This window comes from Grampus griseus, assembly GCF_964374135.1.
Source record: "Grampus griseus genome assembly, chromosome: X".
NCBI lineage: Eukaryota > Metazoa > Chordata > Mammalia > Artiodactyla > Delphinidae > Grampus > Grampus griseus.
In genome coordinates, this window is record NC_138999.1 from 101,751,495 (window position 1) to 101,767,144 (window position 15,650).

Genomic DNA, 15,650 nt, shown 5'->3' on the forward strand with positions numbered 1-15,650 from the left:
AATAGATTGAGGGATTTTTTTTAAAAAAGAGCCTTTATACTTTGCATACCATTAAATTCAATCATTTTACATGTACACTTGTTTTTACTAAACTTATGGAGTTGTGTAACCATCACCAGAATCCAGTTTTAGAGCATTTTTATCACCCCTCCCCAAATTCCCAAAAGACTGTTTGTAGTTAATCTCTCCTCCTACCTCTAGTCCTAAGCAACCATGTAACTGCCCTGTGTCTCTATAGTTGCTTTTTCTGAACAGTTCATGTGAATGGAATTTTACAATATGTGGTCTTTTGTGAATGGCTTCTTTCACTTAGCATGATGTTTTCCAGGTTCATCCATGCTGTAGCATGTATCAGTACCTCATTGCTTTTTTTTTTTACATCTTTATTGGAGTATAATTGCTTTACAATGGTGTTAGTTTCTGCTTTATAACAAAGTGAATCAGTTATACGTATACATTATGTTCCCATATCTCCTACCTCCTGCATCTCCCTCCCTCCCACCCTCCCTATCCCACCCCTCCAGGTGGTCACAAAGCACCGAGATGATCTCCCTGTGCTATGCGGCTGCCTCCCACTAGCTATCTATCTTATGTTTGGTAGTGTATATATGTCCATGCCACACTCTCTCGCCTCATCACAGCTTACCCTTCCCCCTCCCCATATCCTCAAGTCCATTCTCTAGTAGGTCTGTGTCTTTATTCCTGTCTTACCCCTAGGTTCTTCATGACATTTTTTTCCTTAAATTCCATATGTATGTGTTAGCATACGGTACCTGTCTCTCTCTTTCTGACTTACTTCACTCTGTATGACAGACTCCAGGTCCATCCACCTCATTACAAATAGCTCAATTTCGTTTCTTTTTATGGCTGAGTAATATTCCATTGTATATATGTGTGCATGGCGGAATAACATTCCATGGAATGGGTATACCACATTTATTTATCCATCTATCGGTTGATGGACATTTATTTCCACTTTTTGGTTATCATGGGTAATCCTATTGTGAACATTTGTGAGGACATATGTTTTCAATTCTCTTGATTTCACTGCCCTGCTCAGGTGCTGCCATAGTGCCCTTAGCAGACCTCTGTCATAACACTTAACACACTGCCCTGTAAGCTTGGGTTTATTCTCTGTCTCTACACTGGAAAGGGCAAGGACCATGTTCACTTGTTCCCTGGTCTAGGAGTGGGATTTCTGGGTCATAAGGTGACTGCATGTTTAACTTCTTTAGGAACATCCAGACTGTTTTCTAAAGTGGCTGTACCATTTAATATTCCCGTCGGTAAATGTATGAAGGTTCCAATTTCTCCACATACTCACCAACACTTGTTTTGTCTTTTTGTTTGGTATCTCATTGTGATGTTAATTTTCCCAGACTGAGTGGTATTTAGCTAGTTTCACTTCACTTTAATGGATACCTATTTTAATATTTTAATCTAGGAGCTGAAATGAATAATACATGGTCCCTCCTTGCAAGGAGCTCATATATAGTCCCTTCAGGGAGACAGGTAGAGAAACAGATAATTACAGTACAGTGTGTTAAGTGTTCTGATGGAGCTGAGCAAGGGATGCTCTGGGGAGCAGAGAAGAGGGACACCTAACCTAGTCTGGGGGGGGGAGGATGGAGGAAAGTATTCTTTTCTAAATTGAAGTATAGTTGATTTACAATATTATGTTAGTTTCAGGTGTACAGCAAGGTGATTCAGTTATATATTTTTCAAATTCTTTTCCAATATAGGTTATTACAAGATACTGAATATAGTTCCCTGCTCTATACAGTAAGTCCTTATTGTTTATCTATTTTATAGGTAGTAGTATGTATCTGTTAATGCCATATTCCTAATTTACCCCTCCCCTCACTTTCCCCTTTGGTAACCATAAGCTTGTTTTCTATGTCTGTGAGTCTGTTTCTGTTTTGTATCATTTGTATCATTGTTTTTAGATTTCATATATGTGATATCATGTAATATTTGTCTTTCTCTGTTTGACTTACTTCACTTAGTATGGTATTCTCTAGGTCCATTCATGTTGCTGCAAATGGCAATGTTTCATTCTTTCTTATGGCTGAGTAATATTCCACTGTACATATGTACCACATCTTCTTTATCCATTCATCTGTCGGTGGACATTTAGGTTGCTTCCATTTCTTGGCTATTGTCTATTGTAAATAGTGCTACTATAAACATTGACGTGCATGTATCTTTTCGAATTATGTTTTTTTCCAGATATATGCCCAGGAGTGGGATTGCTGGATCATATGGTAAATCTAGTTTTAGTTTTTAAAGGAACCTCCAGACTGTTTTCCATAGTGGCTGCACCAATTTACATTCCCACCAACAGTGCAAGAGGGTTCCCTTTTCTCCACAGCCTCTCCAGCATTTATTATTTGTAGATTTTTTGATGATGGCCATTCTGACCGGTGTGAGGTGATAGCTCTTTGTAGTTTTGATTTGTGTTTCTCTGATAATTAGCGATGTGGAGCATCTTTTCATGTGCCTGTTGGCCATCTGTATGTCTTCTTTGGAGAAATGTCTATTTAGGTCTTCTGCCCATTTTTTTGATTGGGTTGTTTGTTTTTTTGATACTGAGTTGTATGAGCTGTTTGTCTATTTTGGAAATTAATCCTTTGTTTGCAAATATTTTCTCCCAGTCCGTAGATTGTCTTTTTTGTTTTGTTATGGTTTCCTTTGCTGTGCAAAAGCTTGTAAGTTTGATTAGATCCCATTTGTTTATTTTTGCTTTTATGTCTTTTGCCTTGGGAGACTGAATTATGAAAATATTGCTATGATTTATGTCAGAAAATGTTTTACCTATGTTCTCTTCTAGGAGTTTATGGTGTCATATCTTATATTTAAGCCTTTAAGCCATTTTGAGTTTGTTTTTGTGTATAGGAAAGTATTAAAAAGGCCTTTTCTAGAAGGCGCTTTAATGTGCCTTGGTTTTCTTTTGTGTATTTCTATCAAAATTACACATGTACATAGTTTTAAAAAGTCAAATACTTCTACAAGGTTGGTTATTTTTAAAAAGAGGAGTCCCCAGCTTTCCTCCCCATTCCCTGCTTCCCCCAAACCAATAGTTTCTGTTCTTTTAACTCTTTGGATATTTACCTCTATATCTTTAAATAGCATAGCATATTTTTATTTTAGAAGAAAAATTATCAACCTTGACATAGGCCAAACAATCACCATCCTCACTTGCAGTGATTTCTCAATTAGTCAGCCCCATTTAATATTTTTATTTATTTATTTATGTATTTATCTATTTTTGGCTGCATTGGGTCTTCGATGCTTCACGCGGGCTTTCTCCAGTTGCAGCGAGGGGGGGCTGCTCTTCATTGCAGTGCACGGGCTTCTCACTGCAGTGGCTTCTCTTATTGCGGAGCATGGGCTCTAGGCGCGCAGGCTTCAGTAGTTGTGGCACCCGGGCTCAGCAGTTGTGGCTTACGGGCTCTAGAGTGCAGGCTCAGTAGTTGTGGCGCAGGGGCTTAGCTGCTCCGTGGCATGTGGGATCCTCCCGGACCAGGGCTGGAACACGTGTCCCCTGCATTGGCAGGCGGATACTTTTTTTTTTTTTTTTTTTTGCAGTACGCGGGCCTCTCACTGTTGTGGCCTGTGCCGTTGTGGAGCGCAGGCTCAGCAGCCATGGCTCACGGGCCCAGCCGCTCCGCGGCATGTGGGATCTTCCCGGACCGGGGCACGAACCCGTGTCCCCTGCATCGGCAGGCGGACTCTCAACCACTGCGCCACCAGGGAAGCCCGGCAGGCGGTTTCTTAACCACTGCGCCACCAGGGAAGTCCCAGCCCCATTTAATATTATCACATGGTTAATCGTGAAAGCCACAGTCACGGTGCAACCTACCTTACCATTTAAATGAAAGAAGACAGTCATTACCAACAGTTAGGTACCAGAGTAACGGAAGTAAGACAAGATATACATTTTAAAGGAGCAGCCAAGGAGTTGTTTTCCTCATTGGTATTTTCATACCATATAACTTCAATAAGCCAGAACCCAATTACAACCGTCAATTAGGAAGAATGTTATTTTCATTCAGACTTTCAAAGAAAAAGCCAAATCACAGACAAGCAGCATAGTATAGGACAGAGGTTGACACACTATGACCTGGCAGCTAAGAATGTTTTTTCAGATGAACATTTACAATCAGTTTGATGATAGGGAACACTAAGTTTCAACCACAATAAAACAAAATATTATTCTTCAATTCCATTTTTTCATTAGTAGACCTGTATTACAAAACCGTATAATCAATTATTATTATATTTTGAGTTTCATCAGTAAAGAATTTATGGAAATTTTTTTCTGTCATTATATAAGTACCTACGTAATATCCTCGATTTTGCTTCTTGGCCCATATAGCCTAAAATATTTACTATCTGACCTTCACAGAAAAAGTTTGCCAACTCCTGGTTTAACAGAAGAAACCGAGAAATTGCCATGTACTTGCTGGGTGACCTTGGGAAGTCACTTTACTTCTCTGGCCTTGATTTTTATTATCTATAAAGTGAAGATAAAGGGTATGGGTGGTTGAGATAAGCTCGAGGGCGAAAGCCCCCCATCTCCTAAGTGTTTTATTAATTACTTAATTACGCAAATATTTGATCTACTCCTGTGTACCGAGAACTGTTAAAGGCATTGAGGATACATTGGGAAACAAAATTCCTGTCCTGAAAAAAGGATACTGTTCTAAATGAAAAGAGACTTAGCTTGCAATGTGTGATCTGAGGTTGGATCTTAATTTGAACAGACTAGTTTTATAGGACATTTTGGGGAAAAGTAAGCGGATATGAATATGGATGGGTCTTAGATGAGATGAAAACTTCTTAACGTGGAATGGTGGAGCTCGTTAGTTGAGAAAAAGCATTATGCACACGCATTACCTCATTTTGGTAGGAAGTACATATACATATTATATATACTTAGAAAAAGATCTGGAAGGATATATACTAAGCTGTTAACAGTGGTAATTTCTGGATGGTAGAAATGTAATGTTTCTATTAATTTTTGTTTTCTAATTTTCCACAGTGAACAAACATACACTGCTTTTGTAAAAATAAGAGATTCTTTCTAATTTAAAAAGTAATCTCTCTCTTCATGGAGCTTACACGCTAGTGCCTCTTATAAGTATTAATATTGCCAAATCTGTCACTTTTTTTCCAGGGGAACACAAGTAAGAATGGAGGGTGCTCTTCCCCCCGCCCCACCCCGAAGGTAACAAAGGATCAAGGTTTTCTCCGTGAAATAGCCGCAGAATGTAAACTGAGGCTGCTGGCATTTCCCTGAGAGTTTTACTGGTAAGTAGAGCTTTCTTACACTCAAGGCTTTAGGATGGGGTGGGATTTTTGAAGGGTGGCTGGCATTTAAAAAGGAGGACTAGAGAGGCAAACGTTGGCAGTGTCCAGCTAAGCAGCGTGTCTAATCTGATAGCGGAGACAGGTTTATCTCCTCCATTGATGGACACATCAGGCTACAAAAGCCTGATGTGATCAAGCATTTGAATCATGTAACTACTACTCCTCTTATTCTTATTTTAGGCCAGGGCTCTAGAAACCCTGACGTCTATTGTTGTAAATAAAGTCTTATTGGAACACAGCCATACTTCTTTGTTTACTTATTGTCTATCATTGCTTTTGCCCCGCAGTGGCAGAGTTGAGTAATTGTGACAGATGTGAGTATATGACCCACAAAATCAAAAAAATTTACTGTCTGGCCCTTTAAAAGGAAGAGTTTGTGGATCCCTGTTCTAGGCTCACCAGAAAACTGTCTTAGTAGGCAAGCCTGTGGGGAAAGAATGCCCACTTTACTGTTAAATTAATAAATTGATGTTGTAATCTATAAACTTCATTCTCTTCTGAGATTTATTAGCATGTGTCAGTATTCCCAATTTCAGATGACTCTAAGTTACTTACAAGATTGGAATTCCTTTTTTAAATTGAAATATAGTTGACATGCAATATTATGTTAGTTTCAGTTGTACCGTAGAGTGACTTGACATTTGCATACATTATGAAATGATCACCATGATAAGTCTAGTAACTATCTGTTCCCATACAAAGTTATTACATATTACGGGCCATATTCCTTATGCTGTATATTACATCCCTGTGACTTATTTATTTTATAACCGGAGGCTTGTTCCTCTTTATTCCCGTCTCCTGTTTTGCTCCCACCACCCTCCTCCCCTTTGGTAACTACCTGTTTGTTTTCTGTATCTGTGAGTCTGTTTTCATTTTGTTTGTTAGATTCTACATGTAAGTGAGATCATACAGTATTTGTCTTTCTCTGTCAGATTTATTTCACTTAGCATAATATTCTCTAGGTCCATCCACGTTGCTGCAAATGGCAGAACTTCATTCTTTTTTATGGCTGAGTAACACTCCAGTGTGTGTGTGTGTGTGTGTGTGTGTGTGTGTGTCTGTTTTTGTATACACCACATCTTCTTTATCCATTCTTCTGTCGATGGACACTTAGATTGCTTCCATATCTTTTTTTTTTTTTTTTTTGCGGTATACAGGCCTCTCACTGTTGTGGCCTCTCCCATTGCGGAGCACAGGCTCCGGACGCACAGGCTCAGAGGCCATGGCTTACGGGCCTAGCCGCTCCGCGGCATGTGGTATTCTCCCGCACCGGGGCACGAACGCATGTCCCCTGCATCGGCAGGCGGACTCTCAACCACTGCGCCACCAGGGAAGCCCTGCTTCCACATCTTGGCTATTGTAAATGCTGCAATGAACATGGGCGTGCATATATCTTTTCAAATTAGAGTTTTTGTTTTCTTCACATAAACACCCAGAAGTGAAATTGCTGGATCATATGGCAGTTCTATTTTTAATTTTTAAGGCACCTCCATACTGTTTCCATAGTGGCTGCACCAGTTTACAATCCCACTCAACAGCACAAGAGTGTTCCCTTTTCTCCACAAAATGGACAAAAGTATGATGAAAAACAGTATACATGTTTATAGTCTCAAAGTATCTCCCCACAAAATGCTTATTTGTTACAAAGGGCAAAATAGTAACTTCACTGGGGAGAAACCTGGCAGACACCACATTAACCAAACGATCAGAGTTAACATCAATAGTTGTGGAACAAACTGATACCAGGTGCCTCTTGGTAGGATGCACTGAGAAGGACACAACATCACATCTGTAGTATTCTTGCCAAAACAAATAATCTAAATTGAGTCACGAGGAACCATCAGACAAACCCAAAATTGAAACCAGTCGTATTTTTCAAAAGTGTCATGGTAATGAAAGACCAAAAAAAAAAAAAAAAGAAAAGAAAGAAAGACTAGTGAACTCTGCCAGATTAAAGGAGCTGAAGGAGACAGGTGTGATCCTAGACTAGAAAAAGGACAGTGTTGGGGCAACTGGAGAAAATCAGATAGTCTGTTGATTAGGTTATAGTGTTGTATGAATGTTCATTTCCTGATTTATAATATTGTACTGTGGTTATGGAAGATGTTAACATTTGGAGAATCTGAGTGAAAGGTATATGAGAATTCTTTGTGCTATTGTGCCCCTTTTTTCATTGTCTGTACTTCCAAAATGAAAAGTTGAAAATGAAGCATGAGGGACTTCCCTGGTGGTCCAGTGGCTAAGACTCTGCGCTTCCAATGCAGGGGGCCCGGGTTTGATCCCTGGTCAGGGAACTAGATCCCCCAGGCCACAACTAAGAGTTCGCTTGCCTCAACTACAGATCCCACACGCAGCAATGAAGATGCCACGTGCCACAACCAAGACCTGGCACAGCAAAATAAATAAATAAATAATAAATAAAAATAAAAAAAAAGAAAATGAAACATGAGTTATTTATCTCACCCCCAAATATCCCTAGGTTGATCTGACTGCCGTGTGCAGCGTGGCTTACAGAGGGGCCAGACTATAAGTGGGGGGACCAGTCAGGAGACTGTGGCACTAGACCAGGGGAGAGATGATGGTGGCTCAGACTAGGGGGATGGCAGTGGAAATTGAGAGGGGTGGATGGATTCAGCATGCATTTTGGCATCTCCACAGGAAGGACGTTGCACAGGAGGGAATAGAAGGGAGACCAGCCTCATTTGAAAAGGATGTTCTCTGCACATTACCTTCAGATAAAATATAGAACAGAATAGACCCTGCATGTCTATATGGGCTTTTTTCATTAGTTTTGTGGATTCTAAATCCTCTAGTATGGAAGCTGGACCATTTATCATGGAGATTGTATTTTATCTTCTTTTTCCTCTATAGTTGTTTTTTTTTTTTTTTTTTTTTTTTGTGCGGTACGCGGGCCTCTCGCTGTTGTGGCCTCTCCCATTGCGGAGCACAGGCTCCGTATGCGCAGGCTCAGCGGCCATGGCTCACGGGCCCAGCCGCTCCGCGGCATGTGGGATCTTCCCGGACTGGGGCACGAACCCGTGTCCCCTGCATCGGCAGGCGGACTCTCAACCACTGCGCCACCAGGGAAGCCCCTCCTCTATAGTTTTTAATAGTGTTCCTCTCACGCAAGGGAAAACAAGGAAAGGAGCTTTCTTTGGTTCCCTCCTGTGTCTACCTCTGCCAAGGAGTTTTCTCTTGAGAATCCCTCTCTGCTCTTTTTACGAAAGACTTTGAATTCTGTGTTGTCACTCAAATTGTGACCTTTACAGGGTCCCGTTGGTCAACTTGGGTTTCCACATGATGTGCCCTTCCCTACATTTACGCTCAATAAAAATTTGTCTGTTTTTCAAGGCTCAGCTCAAGAACCACCTCCTCCAAGTTGTCTTCCTGGATTTACTCAGCCTAAAGTAATCCTTCTTTTTCCTAGGTAAGTCATAGCTCTTAGTTTATTCCTTTTATTTAGCCCCCATTCACTCTTTCACAGTTATACTCATTGCTTTGTACTTATTTGTTTATTTTGTTTGTTTGTTTGCTTTGGCTGAGTGGCATGTGGGATCTTAGTTCCCTGACCAGGGATTGAACCTGTGCCTCCTGTAGTGGAATCGTGGAGTCTTAACCACTGGACCACCAGGGAAGCCCCTGTACTTATTTGTATTCATGACTTACCTCCTCTACCAGATTTTAAATTCCTTGAGGGAAGGTACTTAGGTTGTTCAACTTTAAATGAATTATTTTCTTTCTCATCATCAGATGCAAAAGATGTTCAACAGTAAAATAAGTTGACAAGTTCCCCCATGTACCTTGAATCTAATCTTTAGTTTCTCTTGTTTCTAGTAAGGACTTTTCCTGTGAAATGCTGGAGTCACTCCTTTGTCTCCAGCGATCTCCTTTGTAACTTAAAGCCTGTTTTCTATGATTTTCTTTGCCATTCCTTTGATGGGGTTGCTCCCACCAGGGGGAGCTCCTTACTATAGCTAGGTCAATTTTTTTTTTCTTTAGAGGCAAAAGAAAGGAGACTTCATCAGGCAAAATATCAAAGCAATGGGAAAACAAATAATAGGAAGTAAGAACTGCACATACGTCTCTTGGGACTTGACTTGGTCTCAGCACCAGTTGACCCAAATGCCATTTCACTTGTTATATTGGGTTCTGGTATGATTCTGGCCCATGTGTGAAGATTTCCCTCTTCCCAATCTTTTATTTCTTCTACAGATACATACTGAGCATATGCTTTGTGTCAGGTATTGTTATAGATGCTGAGGCTTCATCTGTGAACAAGACCGACCAAGTCTCTGACCTCATGGAGCTTATTTCATATGTGGGCAACAGATAATAAGTAAGTTAGATAGATAATAATATGTAGTATATTAGATAGGGATAAGTGCTAAAAAGAACAAATAATGCAAGGTCTTGAAGGCCATTGTAAGAACTTTGATTTTTACTATGAGTGAGATGGGAAGCAGTGGGGGATTTTGAGTAAGAATGGTGTGATCTGACATGTTTTAAAAGGATCACTCTTGTTTTTTGGATAATACGTTATGTTTAAGGGGATAAGCTTGGGCCAGGCTGGTAACTGGAATTTGGGAGAAGTTGTTGGATTTGGGGGTATATCTTGAAGGTAGAGCCAATTGGATTTGCTAACAGATCAGATGTGGGATGTGAATGAGGAATCAAGGAAAACAGGGTCACCATGTTACATAACACCAATAGCATTGCATAAAATGTGGCTCGTGCCCTCTGGAGTTGTATAACACAGTGTTTCTGTTCGAGACGATGCCAAGGTTTTCATCCTGAGCAGCTGGAACGATGGAGTTGCCACTAACTGCAGTGATAAAGACTGTGGGTAGACAAGGTTGGGAGTATATTGGAAGTTGACTTTGGGATATGTTGAATTTCAGATGCCAGTTAGACATCTAAGTCTAACTTAGATGAGGAGTGAGCTGTGGGATGTATGAGCCTGGCACTCACAGGCATGGTTAGGGCTGGAGATAAACATTCTTGAGTCATAGGCATCTAGATAGTATTTAAAGCTGTGAGACGGATGAAATCACTGGGAGTGAGGATAGTTAAGAGAAGGGGACCATGGACCCCGCCCTGGGGCACTCCCACAGCCAGAGGTTTGGAAGACAATGAGGAACCTGCAAAGGAGACTGACAAGGAGTGGCCAGGAAGATGGAAGGAAAACCGGAAGAGAATGGTGCCCCGGAAGCCACGTGAAGAAGGTGCTTCTGGGAAGGGGGGATGATCAGCTGTGAGAAGTGCTTCTGGTTGGCCGAGCAAGATGAGGACCGAGAATATTCAGTGGACTCTAGCAACACAGAGGTCAGGAGTGGCCCGGATAAAAGCCTTTTCAGTGGACAAAAGCTTGATTGGAGTGGGTTCAAGGGAGAATGGGAAGAGAAAAATTGTACACAGGGAATATAGACAAATCTTTTGAAGAGTTTTGCTGTCAAGAAGAGGAGGGAGATGAGGCAGTAACTGGAATGGTGTGTGGGAGAGGGGGTCAAAAGAAGGTATCAGAATGGGAGAAATAGAGCCCAGAGGTAAACCCACGCACCTACGGTCAATTAATCTACGACAAAGGGGGGCAAGAATATACGATGGGGAAAAGACAGTCTCTTCAGCAAGTGGTGCTGGGAAAGCTGGACAGCCACATGTAAACCAATCAAGTTAGAACACTCCCTCACACCATCCACAAAAATAAACTCAGAATGGGAGAAATAATGGAACGTTTGCCCCAGGAGTACTCACTGGTCGTTGGAGTTCACTAGTCCGTAGTCACGTGCATTTCTGGGCATAGTAGCCAGTAATCGTCAGAGAAGCTAGATGTTGAGGGAGGGGAAGTTGCCAGTAGGTTTGACTGGAACAAACTCTAAGGAAACCCGTGGGCAGCCTTTACTAAAACTGGACTCAGACCCTCTGCAGTTAGGGAAAGGGAGAGTATCTCCACGTGTGGAAATGGCTGGGGCCATGAGCTCTAGCCATCCCCCTTGTCCACTGGGTGATTCCAGCCTCCTTTGCCAACCTTGAAGGATCTGGCCTCAGTTACACTGAAGACAGCCTGTAGATCCGCTTCCGGAAACATTATTATCTCCTATTATCTAGAGAAGGGAGAGGAAAAGAAATTTCTATAGATACTGTGAGCATGACAAAACCCTAGGTAGAGTTTGAACCAAGTGGGAAAAGTGACATAAAAATTCAGGTCACAGTTCCGCGAATGACAACCCTGTTCCTTGGCAGGAAGTGGCCTCAGAAGCCATTGTCGGGCCAGGCTTGCTTCCTAGCTCTGTGCGTTAGTGGTGATGGCTTTGAAAACACATACAAGTTTTACTGGTCTCCATGTCCTGTTTTTATTTGAACTTGTTTCCGATTCTCATGTCTTCAAGGCCCAGCTCAAGTGTCACTTGTTCTGCAGAGCCTTCTGTGAGCCCCGTCTCAGGCAAAATGAACCATTTCCTTCCCTGAGTTTCGATACCACTTTTTCTCTTTCTCTCTTTTCGCACATGTTACACTGAGTTGTGTGTGGTTGTAAACAGAAAAGGCGGCAGAGTGTAGTGGATAAGAGCACGGGCTCTGGAGCTAGGCTGCTTGGGTTTAAATAGTGCTTCTTGCAAATTGCTTAATCTCCTTGTGCCTCAGTTTCTCACCTGTCTTATCTCAATATAAAATAATAGTAGTAGTAGTGCCCTCATAGGGATTTTGTAAAGAGGAAAGAATATGTGTGAAGTACTTAGAACGGTGCCCAGCATGTAGTAAGTGCTCAATAAGCTTTCGTTATTTGTCTCTCTTCTCCTTGAGGAATAAGATGATGCCCTTATGTTAGCACTGGGCTTGGCACAGAGTGCTAGGTGCCTAACACATTTTTGTGTGACTAAACCAGGTTCATGTTTAATGGTTTCATATGTGTATAGCCCTTTCATCAGCTCACTTATTTATTGCTGTGTACTGCTCCATGTAGCGGTTAAGAATGAAGGTTCTAGGGCCTGATGGCCTAGTTTGTGTCATTGCTTAGCCACTTATTAGCTTCTTAACCCCTCATTGCCTCAGCTTCTTCATCTGGAAAACGAGAAAAAATATAGGAAGTTAAACACGGTTACTGAACATTTGGATATTAACTATATTTATTGTTAATCTTATCATTAATTAAATGATTTAATAAACACGTACCATGTTCCGTGGACTGTGCTAGACAGTAGAGATGCAGAGGGGAGTACGGCTTGGTTCCTGCTCTAAGAAAACCTCTCAGCTAGTGAAGGCAACAAGTCAGTATGTATAGAGCCTGGCAGAGGAAGGGAGCAATGAGGGGAAATGGGAGGGCAGTAAGGTTTTCTAGAGCAGGTACATCCTGAGCTTTGCATCTGTGGGTTGAGGATCCTGGAATAAGAATGCCAAATGGGTATCAAAATCCCTTTTGTGGTTCATCAGAAATGAGTTTTATAACAGATTTCTCCCATCAATTTCTTTAACAAGACCCCTTAACGAGAGGCTCCACCGTGTATTTGGAAACCTAGAGAAACCATTCTGGGCCAACAACAACGTATCATCAGGCCAACCTAAGTGTACCAAAAATGGTTTTGAACAGTTTTCCTCGGGCAAAACTCCTCTTTCCTTTTGTAGTTAAGCCAGAGAGCCCTCGCAGGCAGAAGACCGCATTCCAGGTGCCTCTGTCCTGCCCTCTCGCTCCCTCCCAGTGAATTTTCTGAAAAGGTTGGCATTTATCTTCCCTTCCTCACCCCAACAATCAGGTGAGAGGGAAAGCAGAGAGCGGCGTGTTTTCTAGGAAAAGATCAGGACCCCTTTCTAACTCACACTTGTAATAGGGACCTCGCTGAGATGGTGGGATGGGGCTGTCTGTATTTACATTCTTGAGATCAAGGTCAGAGTATGGGTAGATGAAAACCTTTGTCTTTTGTCTCTTAGAAAACCAATAAAGCCAGTGAAGCTTGTCTATATTCCCCAAGTAGTTCATAAGAACAATAGAATTCAGAGTTCCTGGTGTTCCTCTGGAGCTGATTTTGGCAAGTGATAAGCAGCTTGTAAAAGGGCTTATTATTGAGTAGAGTTTTGGCCGCCTGACTTTTAAGGTTGGTTATTTATTTTGCATGTTGTATAACAGGAGCATTGGGCAATGCTCAGAAGAGGCCTTCTGGGTCAGAGAGTAAGTACTTCTCTGACCATCCCCTCCCGCCAGAAGATTCCGGGTGCGGAGCACGGGCCCAGGCCGTGGCTTTCGTGCAGCCCCTAACCACCAGACAGTCCTTCTCTTAGGGGTTGAATACATGAACATTTCCATCCAGTCCCAGCCCGAGAAAAATATATGTGTGTAATTTCTGAAACTTACACTGATAATGTGACTGCCTTTGAAAGACGTGTTTCTAAAGACACGTTTTGGTCACGTACAACAAGTAGTCATATACGGGGTCCTTGTCATCTGAGTAGGTAGGTGCTCTGAAAGGTAGGGCTTTCAGCAGCTTGTGAATAGCGCCCAGCCGGAAGCATCCCCAGCCCTTTGAGTTCAAGCTCTAAAGCGATGTGCCTTCTGCCTCATGCTGGCCTTGCTGGCTCTCCAAGAGAGATCCAGACGTTTTAGAGACAATGAGTGAGGGAAGCTCCTCTTTTTTCCTATTCCAAACTTGAAAAGTGAATTGAACCAGGGCCCTCACGAAACTGAGATGGTCTCGACAGAGAGAAACTTACTGGTGGCTCTTTTTTCACTTTTCTCTTGTTTGATTTTTATGGGAACCTGAATTTATGAGGAACTTCTGTTTATAGAGGCTATAAGCCAGCACTTGTGTCCAGTGGTGTTAGTCAAATGGGAAACAGCAGGAGGTTATAGGTGCCTGGGAAGAGATTTCATGAGCCATTGAATGAGTTTTGGATGCTTTGTGATATTTTGAAGACACGTGTCTTGGGAAAGGTGGCCTTTACACTTGAAGTTACTGTTTTAGGCTGAACCATCCTCCCTCAGAGACAATGTTTTGTTGAAGAAAGTCTTGGAAAACATGTGAGATCCAATCATCCTCTTAGAGTTTGTGAGTAAGTGGGACTAGGTTAAACTTAGTGCACTAAAGTCTCTGGCTTTGGGGATGGGCCGCTACTTTGGCTCCTGTATTAGTCAGGATAGGGTACACTCTGACGCAGTAACAAATAAACAACACAGGATTATTTGTTGCTCACGTAAATAAGGTTTGATGCAGACTGGTTGGCTCTCTTTAATCTTGTTGCAATGCCATCTGGCACACGTGACCTCCAGGGGCATCATGGCAGAGGAAGAGACAGCTGGAAACCCGTATGCCTTAGCTGCCTCATCCCAGCCCTGACACACATCACTTCACATATTTCAGTGGCAGGAACCAATCACTTCGCCCCAGTCTAACTGCAGGGGGTACGTAGAAGCATACTTGGTGTATTTGGTGGCTGTTAACAGTCTCTGCTACATCCCCTGGGTACCAACTGACCCTTAACTTCCCACCCCACTCTCAGGGAATGTATGAGTGATGCTGATTTTCTAATTCTGTAACAGCCTGGACTGTGAAGACCAAACCAGCTCTCCAACCTGACAGACAGCGCTTGTTTTATCTAAGGAAAGGGGACAGGACGGGCAGCGCTCACCTGTCTGACAGGTACAGTCCTTTTCCTTGTCCTCCCTCGTCGCTCACCATGAAGCACACATTCTCACTTCTGCTCTGTCCTGAGAGTCACACTCATATGAACAGAAGAATTGCCCCCAGGTCAGACACCTTTGTCACTCTAGTCCCAGGTTCCAGGTCTGACTGGAGCTGAGGGAGTGTTTGATGAGAAAGTGCAAGAGTTGTGTTTATGAAGTTCTCACAAGGTTGGGGCAGGCTGTCCATGTCTCTAGTGGGCCTACTGCCCCAGGGTTGAGTCACCATAAATTAATTTACGGCAAACCCTCTGACAAGATTGAGGGAGCAGAATTCCCCCAGTGTCCAGGAGTATCACTGAGATAGGGAACTCACTCCCCTCCCAAAGCCAAGTTTTCCACAGTTCAGATGGTCCTTCTCCCAGGAGGAGGATGACCAGTGGAGCCATTTCCAGATTTCTCACTAGAAGTGAGGACCAAATTCCCAGAAGGGACCTGAGAGTAAAAAAGTGGTTGCCTTCTCCTGTCTTGACTTAGCGTGTTTAGCTGAACCATAACCACTAGAGTATACTAGAGTGTGTGTGTGTGTGTGTGTGTGTGTGTGTGTGTGTGTGTGTATAAAAATCGATCCTGTGGTACTTGGTGACTTCGGCTGCCCAGCCCTTGCAAC

General features: G+C 42.4%; 1 long non-coding RNA gene across 1 annotated transcript; it reads left to right on the forward strand.

Annotated features, from left to right (window-relative positions):
* The first annotated feature begins 5,180 nt into the window (after positions 1-5,180).
* On the forward strand, positions 5,181-14,997 carry LOC309839339. Its single transcript, XR_014298499.1, has 3 exons — positions 5,181-5,313; positions 8,728-8,803; positions 14,900-14,997. It is a non-coding gene; the product is annotated as an uncharacterized lncRNA (long non-coding RNA).
* The last annotated feature ends 653 nt before the right edge of the window (positions 14,998-15,650 follow it).